This window comes from Betta splendens, chromosome 4 (assembly GCF_900634795.4).
Source record: "Betta splendens chromosome 4, fBetSpl5.4, whole genome shotgun sequence".
NCBI lineage: Eukaryota > Metazoa > Chordata > Actinopteri > Anabantiformes > Osphronemidae > Betta > Betta splendens.
Genome location: NC_040884.2, coordinates 20,393,126 through 20,400,707, shown reverse-complemented (window position 1 = coordinate 20,400,707; position 7,582 = coordinate 20,393,126). Strand labels below are relative to the sequence as shown.

Genomic DNA, 7,582 nt, shown 5'->3' with positions numbered 1-7,582 from the left:
TGCCTCAAATCCCCCATTACCGAGTCAGATGTCCCACGAGCATGACCGCCAATACATTAAGACGATCTGCATGCTTCTGTTATGACGGCATCGGTCTCAAGCCGGTGTAACTCCTCCGACTTCCAGCCAAGGCTCACGCACGCTTCTCTTGTTTCTGCAGTCTCTCATTCCAGGACAAATGGTGCCACAGTGAGCATTTGCATGGTTAGGCAGGGAAGGCCCATTTATCTTAATCAGGACTAATATCACCATCAGGGAGATAGAGGGGATGAGCTATCTATCACATTTCCCCTGGTTTTCTTGGGGCAAAAAATTACTTCCGATCAATCACTAGAAACAGATAAATCCACCGCAGAGACCTGGAGCTTTATCACTTCAAAGGAGGGTATTTTAAATGCGTGTGTGCTGGGGGGCGGCGGGTCAAATTCCATCTGGGATGAGCTATTAACTATTAGGGACCACACAGCCCCCAGTGAATCAAAATGATCGCCGATGCTAATGTTTCCAAAACACCAGGAAACCCATTTCTCTCTGTGTTATTCCGTGGCTCGCTCTCTTAACCTCACACTATTGATTTCAAATACTGCAGGATTGTGCACAGCTGGTAGCATCATAGCACCATTTGACTGGCGCTGTACTGTATGCATCACAAAAGCTCCTCGGTGCAAAGGGCTGGAAAGACGTTCGTTTCAGAGGCGCTCGTATTTCCTTCGATCAGAGCACTTCCATTTAGCTAACGTAATAGCTTTTCCAAGGCAATTAATTTGAAAGCGATTTGAAACTTCTACGGTGTCACTTAGACCCCTCATTACTCAGATGCAATATCCTTTTAAATGGAATTAAATCCCGAGATGTTGTGAGTGACAATCTGAAAAACATTTAATTCCAAAAGGTGCGAGCGCGCTGTCAGATATAAGTGCTGCGCCTCGGGGGCCGTGACAGATATGCGCTTTTTATGGCCTCATAAATGCACGGCCTCCCAAAGTGGGGGCCGACGCGTTTCCCTCCCATCGGGGCCGGGAACGCGGCGGAGCGAATGGCACGTGTCAACACAGCCATGCTCCGCTGTCCAGGAAAGCGCGGAGGAGTCGCCGGGACCGAGACGGATCGGCCGCGCGCCCGACACGGCGGAGTGGCTCAGCAAAAAGCCAGCCGCGCGCACGCACCTCGCTCTCCGGAGCCTCTCATCCCTCATCACAATCAATCCGCCGCAGACCGACCGTAATCCTATTTGTTCAAATAAATAATGAAATAGCTGCAGCCCCACACGGAGGCACACGGAGGGTGGTAATTGCTGCGTTTCAGGCTGGATCAGATGGGCTCTGTGGGAGGCTGGCAAGGCTCCACTGTGACCTTGTGTGTGTTTGTAATTTTCCACAAGCTTAGTGGATATCCAGCGAGCGGGGGCCCTCGGTGGGTGCACGGGAATCCGAGCACTTAGGGAGCGAGCCAAGGCCATCTGAGCGAACGGCTGTGTGAGACGGAGCCTTCCTCGCCGCCGAAGAAAGAAAGAACCCAGCACGCCCACGGAGAGGGAAAGATGACATGACGACTATTAGGCTGCAGAGTAAGTGTTGTGTCCTCAGCTTGCCCCGATGCACTGTAACGTGTCTTGTTCAATTTGTTTATGTGCAACAGCTCAGTGCATCACAAGGACCTCCGCAGGGAGCGAATGAGAGACGGTTCCGAAGCTTTGTCCTTCAATCGAACTCGGACTTCACTGTCAGGCAGATTAACCTGTAATACCGCACCTCCGTGTTCCACAATTAGTGTTTATCCTGTCCTGCCAGGCTGCGTTTGCCCTCATAATCCTGTTATCCCTAACAAAATATTCCATTATGTGGAATATTTGGAGCGGCCGAGCTGCGGGTCGCGCTCTGCTCACACACGCAGCAATCTGGGCCGTTTAGCGCGGGCGGCAACATCTATTTGCAAGGTGAAGTATTGGAGCAGGTAGGTTTTCCCTCCTGCTCCAAACGGCGGGTCGTTGAGCGGAGTTATGGCCCATTGTTGTCAGAAAGGTGTGATTGCAGTGACTCTTATGGCCCATCTCTATTTAGTGTTGGGACGTTAAGCAGAGTCAGGGAAGGGTCAGCGGAGAATGAATGGGAGCGATCCACTGACACGCTTTCAGCCTTTAAACCCACGCGTCTGCATGAAAACACTGAAACAGTTGAAGACGTTCATCTTCCATGGGTTTAGTGAGGTTCGCTTGTGACTGGATTACACCTCAGCAACCATTCACCGCCGCCCAGTAACAGAATTAAAAACTCTCCTATTGATCCTGATCTGAGGCTGTTTTGAGGTACGGTACTCATGAATCTTTAGATGGAGCTTCTTATGAAACCTGTTCAAAAACACACCTCTCGCTCAGATGAAGGATGAGTTACTGTTATTCAGCGGGGGGAAACACGGGCTGGAGCAAAGTTAGCCACAAAGAGACGAGGCTGAAGCAATTCTGGAATAATAAATCCTGCCTGTTATTCAGACCGGAGAGCTTCTGTCTCCGGAGCCACGTAATCTTTATTTTCGCAGCGTGTTTGATTTGCACTAAAGTGTCTGTGTGGGAGTTTCTTGTTAAAACACAACCTTAGCGACTAAACACAGTGGCCTCATCGTGCTAACACGCACAACACGAGTGGAGTAAACCAGGAAAACAGCCCACTGGAAAAACAACACGAACGTCATCTCCTCACCGTTCGTACTCTCCCACCTCTGGACCAGGACCCGTCTGCTGTTATCTTTCACACAATTCTTAGTCGAGCAAATATTTTTAGAAGTTGTTTGTTGTGGTGTTTTTGCCGGAGGCGCATCAGCCCCCAGAGGACGCGCCACCGAGGACCAGCGTGTCACGCTTTTATTAGATTCCTAATTCTATCCTTCAAGCTGGAAGGCGCAACGCAATCTGGAGATGAAAGCGAAACTCGGACCGGGCTGGAGGTGCAGCTTGGTTCCTGTTCAGGCTCCTCTTTCGGCTGTTGATTTGAAAATCAATGAACAACCTGCAGTTTTGCTTTGTCTTGTCACAAAGCATAGACTTGGCTCAGCAACCCGAGACGCCGGCTCTCCGGTCCCCGCAGGTCCGAAGCTGCAAACTCTGATTCATTGCCGCCTTTTACTCCTTGTTCCTTGTCAAAGCTCGCCTCCGCTGTCATCTATCACTCACCCCCCGCTGTTCCAGATGCCCACCAGCCTCCACGGCAGAGCTCAATGCAAGCGATTCCCACAGAAACCACAGAGGACACTCTTTGACCGGGGTTTGAAGCACTTTGCATCTCGGCTGCCTCGTTGCTACGAGCATTTGTTGTCATGAAAGAAGTTGTCCTGGAACAGCGGCGGGAGACGTTTCATCCAGTGTCATCATCCCGAGCCATTAGCGAGGCTATTTGATCAGCGCTAACGCTGAGCGCGGCCGTGGACGGCGGCCAAGCTGCAAATCACCGGCGCGCGAATGGAAGCGATGCGCAGACACGTGTTCAGCGGAGTGTTCAAAGAAACGGCTGAGCGGCTGGATTTTTGGAGCCACGCAGCGATTGGGGGTGTGTGTGTGTGGGGGGGGTGTCATGGTTCGGTAGCTGGCATCCACCCGAGGGGCGCCGAGCCGGCGAATGTGCAGGGCGGGAGATAAGCATCCGGGCCGAGGCCCGTTGACAGGAGCTAAGGACGGGTCTGGATGTGAGGCTCCTCATTCAGACCCGTCTCCAGCAGCTCTAATACCAGCACCCTGGACATTATTATGCATTAGCTGCAACCGCTTCATTTGCATTTTATATGACCCCAGGTTATTTGGTGCCAAACATTTTGTTCCGTCCCCGCGTTGCTACACAGCGACGGCTTTCCAGTGTGTTGTCAATGCAGCTGCACTCGAGTGCCCGCCGAGAGTCACGCTCATTTCAATATTTATTGAAATGTTATCAAAACCACTCAGAGCGACGCGTGGCAATCAATGCAGTTGTGGCTCGGCGCCGCGGAGGCAGAGCTCCCATCTCTCACCGCTGTTGTTCGCCTTCATGCCATTTAGCCTCATCCCTCTGCAGAGACGGCGCTGGAGTCACACCTCTGCAGCTCCCACCTCCGAGGAGCGACTCCGCTCACTGGCGACAATGGGGTTTAATTGGCAGAACGTAGATTTTGCACACGTGAGACGGGCAGTTAGGACGATGGAGGCCCGGATTGAACTCGTGCTAGTTAGAACAAGCAGCAGTAAGTAAACTCAACAACAAGCGTAAAGCTCCCGACAGCGACACTGACAGCAATAAAGTAGGACAAGTGAAGCATCGATCCGCTGGATGACAGCCTTCATGAGAACAGGAAACGCGAGCTCTCGTCCCATCGATGCATCGTCAGCACCCGGAGTAAAGTACAGTTTGTCACGACGGCCTGAGCTCCTACACCGTCTGCGTGCATGTCGCTGCGCGTGTAAAGGCCGAGGACGAGAGGAGACCTGCCTCGTGGGCCTGAGTGGTCTGAGAGGAGGTGGATTAAAGAATCATGAGACAAACAACTGACAGCATCAGACCTGTAGTCTGCACTGGGCAGGTCACGCTAGCTCTGCATCTGCATGAGAGGAGGGCGCCTCCCTTTTGCATGAATGTTAAATTCTCAGCCTTCATGTGAATTCATCTTTACAACTCTATCTGGATCGATATCTAATAAATCCACACTTTAAAGGACAGAGTCTCTTTGCTGCTTTTACACTTGAATAGTTTCTGCATCATTATTGCCATTATTATGACTCCATTCGTCCCGTGTGTTCCCTGTATCATTGTTTATTGTTACCGCTGCTGCTGCTGGTGAGACGAGTCCCTTCTATGCAGTAAAGGTGCAAACTAGCGAAGATAAACTCACATACAGTAAACATCAGACGCTCGTCACCCTGAGCTGCGCGGGAGAACGACACGAGTTGGACTAATTAGTGTGGAACCTCCTTGCAGTCTCCTTGAAAGCATCCAGGCGAGAGCAGAGAAGTGAAGGTCGTTCTTATTATATATACACACACGGCGTTTGTCTGTGACTCGTCAGGCCTAAATGCACGCACGCGTCTCGGCACAGTGTTTTCCTGCGCGGCGTGTAATACATCACTGCAGAGGTCACGCTAGAAGTATATCACTGCATCCCACAGATTTATCCCAGCCAGACAGCCCATGTACGAGCGAGCCAGGGATCTCACAGGACACTGAGCAGATGGCCAAACCGCACCGCGTCAGCACTTTCCCCCGGCAACCTGAGAGACTCACTATGGTCAAATGAAACATGAAAACAGCAGACACCTCCAGTCTCTATTTATACTGCCTGCTGCAAACAGGCTGCTGCTGTAACCGCACACCGATAGTTCTAGAAGCACAAATGCTTGAGCAAAAGGTTGAGCAGCGTCCAGCGCTAACGTCAACGTGGACGCAGCCGTGGATCGGCTTTCTGGATCAACTAGTTCTGCCGGAGGCTTCTGGAGGATTTGTACCACAAAAAAATCATAGGAAGACTTCCTCTAAAACAATATCGACTTTCATTTCCTTTTAAACTGAGGCTTTTATTTCAAGAAAGGTTGAAAAAGATAAAATTACACTTAATAGCACCTCCTGCAAAAATAGAGCTTTAAACAGAAACAGTAGACCCATAATGAGGGATGAGCTTTCACTGGATGATGTGTGGTTGGGCCATTCAGCGGAGGAATACAGTTTAGAGAAGGATCGTCCTCTCACCAGCGCATCGATTGTCTCCCTCTCTAATTTTGTCCTGTCTCCAGTATCAGAGGAAAAGGTGGCCGGCCGCTGTCGGGATCCATCACGGGCAGCGAATGTATTGTTGGACGCGAAACAATCGTTTATTGTTTTTCAGCTTAACTTGCTTCCTGATGAAGTTCATTGATCTCTAAAGCAATCCATGGTCCCTAGCTTCACATCGTTCGTCCCCTCCGCTGCAATGATTGCTTTGATCTGGAGGCCGGGCATCAGCTGTAATTTCTAGGATGGGATTTCCACTGTCACCATGATAAATGGCCATTTGACTTTATTTGTCTTGGCCCGCCATTAGCCTCGCGGTGCTACCTGTCAGCGAGGTGTTCTATTTCCTTTATTCAGCATCACACGCACACAGAAGCAAACTGAGCGCATCCTCCATCACTTCAACAGAAAATCTTTGGATAATAACAAAGATAATTTTCCCAGCAAAATGCTGTTGGTGAGCGGAGGAGCCTGACAAGCCCAGCTTTTGTTTTTTCTTGGTGGGTTTGTTTATGTGTTTGTTTTCCACGGCTGTCAGAAACTTTTTTTTATCTACCATCGCCTCTGTGCTCATCTGAACATCCTAAATACACAACTTTTTATATTTTTTTTCATTTGCAGCAAATCATTACAGCGGGAACTCACGGGCGACGCGGCGCTGGCAGGTGCAGATCTCAGGAGGTGGTTCTGGAGCGTCGATGAATACTGCTCCTGGCCCTGAGTGACCTCCGCCCTCATCCCAGCGAAGGAATCAATTGTGTCTGCGGTCCTCCTGCACTGGCTGCTGGAATGAAAAACACAATGGCAACAATAACAGTCAATACCACAAACAAGGCCTGTTCAGAGCTGAATGGACTTATTTATTTGTGTTGCCAGCAAATATTTGTCTAAATGGATGGGACAGCAGTTGGCCAATGAATATGTCGGAGCCTAATAAAGTGGAGTGAGGTTGCTGATGGAAATGTTTTGCACAGCGCCATGCGATGCACCTTTTAAAGCGACTATCCATTAGCTGTTAAACAAGCTGTGGAACATTTTGTCTTTCTGGGTGAAGCTGCGCCACGTAATGCGTTTTCTCCTCAATGAATCAGAAACCGTAGTTAAAGCCATTCTTTCTATTCTCTGGTTTAGTCCCAGGCATCAAGCAAAATATAAAAAGGCTGCAGAATCTGGGGTTGTCAAAACTATAATAGAACTTTTTTTTTTTTTTGACCGGCTCCTCTGAGCCTTTCATTTCTGCATGGCAGTGCTCTTTCCAGATCAATTATTCCCACTAAAATAAGTAAGAGGACGCCATGAAATATTAAAGCCGAGGCTGAGCAGGGTTTGAAAGCTTCCCTAACGCGGGGGCGTTGTATCTGTTTTATTTTTCATGACGATGGAGGGTCTGTGGCGAGGAGCAGGCGCTGCAGTCGCCCAGGGCTGTTTCCGTGGTGGCTAATTTAGTCGGCGGCCCAAATCCACCATATGACGAGGCCCGTCCTGAGCTAAAAGAGGGCCAGAGCGCACGGCCGAGGCCTCCCTCCTCCTCGCAAGCCACCGGTGCCTATTAACCACACAACTGCGGGGTCGTCACAGTCGTTTGTTGGGTTTACGGGCCTTTCGTCTTCTGACTGAGGCTGCTTTGCCTGATTGAAATGCAGATCAAACGTCAACGTATTTTTAATTCGAACGCCACCGTTATTAATGAGTCCTGGAACGTCTGTGTTTTGCCTCCTGCTTGGTTGTCATTGTGTCCCCGGCACGATGTTCGGCATGTTTAATACTTTGAGTCAAACGCAGTATGAAAAAGTTATGAGTCTCAGCCTGTTCTCAGACCTGGTCCTGTTGGACTGTACAGTACACGTCCCTGTTGTGCCCGC

At 50.0% G+C, this 7,582-nt stretch overlaps 1 long non-coding RNA gene across 1 annotated transcript; it reads left to right on the top strand.

Moving 5' to 3' along the window:
• Positions 1-1,112: 1,112 nt before the first annotated feature.
• Positions 1,113-6,682, top strand: LOC129604050 (uncharacterized). The gene is made up of 2 exons (XR_008694593.1): positions 1,113-1,567; positions 6,342-6,682. It is a non-coding gene; the product is annotated as an uncharacterized LOC129604050 (long non-coding RNA).
• Positions 6,683-7,582: the final 900 nt, after the last annotated feature.